Raw genomic sequence first — 1,075 nt, forward strand, 5'->3', positions numbered from 1 at the left:
ATTAACTCCATAATTAGTCAAAGAATCCACCTTCATTGTCAAAGCCTTAAGTTGAGCAGTTATAGCAGTAGTTGCATCTAACTCCAGAATTCCTGCTACCTTGCCCTGAGATAGTCTCTAAGTAGGATTCTGATATTCATTCGCAGCCATCAGTTCAATTAATTCATAAGCTTCATCGTAGCTTTTAGCCCACAAGTCTCCTCCTGATGCTGCATCAAGCATGGGTCTAGAAGTAGCACCTAAACCATTATAGAAGCAGTTAATGATCATCTAGTCAGGCAGCCCATGGTGAGGACACTTTCTAAGCATCTCTTTGTAGCGATCCCAAGCCTCACATAAAGATTCTCTAGATTGCTGAGTGAATTGAGTAAGTGTGTTTCTGATTGCAGCAGTCTTCGCCATAGGAAAGAATTTATTTAAGAACTTTTTAGCAAGATTCTCCCATTTGGTGATAGACCCTGGTGGTAGAGAATGTAACCAGCACTTCACTTTATCCCACAGAGAGAATGGGAAAAGCCTCAACTTAATAGCATCTTCAGAAACTCCATTGAACTTGAAAGTGTCGCAGATCTCGATAAAATCTCTGATGTGCATGCTGGGGTATTCTGTCGGATAACCCCCAAACTAAACTGAGTTCTGTATCATCTGAATCATGCTCGACTTGATCTCAAAAGTATTAGCCGAGATGGCTAGTAGAACAATGCTAGACTAAATATCATTAATCTTCGGTTGAGAGTAATCCATCAAAGCCTTCGAATTCGCATCGGGTTCTCCTATTGCAATAAGTGCTTCTTCTTCAACTTTCTACTCCACAAGAACTTCCTCAAAAACTTCCTTAGCTACTACAACTTCTTCCTCATCTTGATCCAGTGTTCTCTTACGAGACCGAGAACGCGTATGCATACATGCTCACTAGAGTACCTGAAACACGATAAGGAAATTAGTAAGTAACAATATCCGAGTCACTGAACTTTAACGACCAATGATGACAAACACATAAACTAAAATTTAACACCGAAATCCCCGGCAGCGGCGCCAAAAACTTGTTAGGGCTAGAACACACGTTAATATTCAT

The 1,075-nt window shown here is 40.6% G+C and overlaps 1 non-coding gene across 1 annotated transcript; it reads left to right on the forward strand.

The window, feature by feature from the left end:
• Positions 1–280: 280 nt before the first annotated feature.
• LOC141721996 (small nucleolar RNA R71) lies at positions 281–387 on the forward strand. Its single transcript, XR_012575034.1, has one exon. It is a non-coding gene; the product is annotated as a small nucleolar RNA R71 (small nucleolar RNA).
• The last annotated feature ends 688 nt before the right edge of the window (positions 388–1,075 follow it).

This window comes from Apium graveolens, chromosome 4, assembly GCF_009905375.1.
Source record: "Apium graveolens cultivar Ventura chromosome 4, ASM990537v1, whole genome shotgun sequence".
In the NCBI taxonomy this organism is placed as follows: Eukaryota; Viridiplantae; Streptophyta; class Magnoliopsida; order Apiales; family Apiaceae; genus Apium; species Apium graveolens.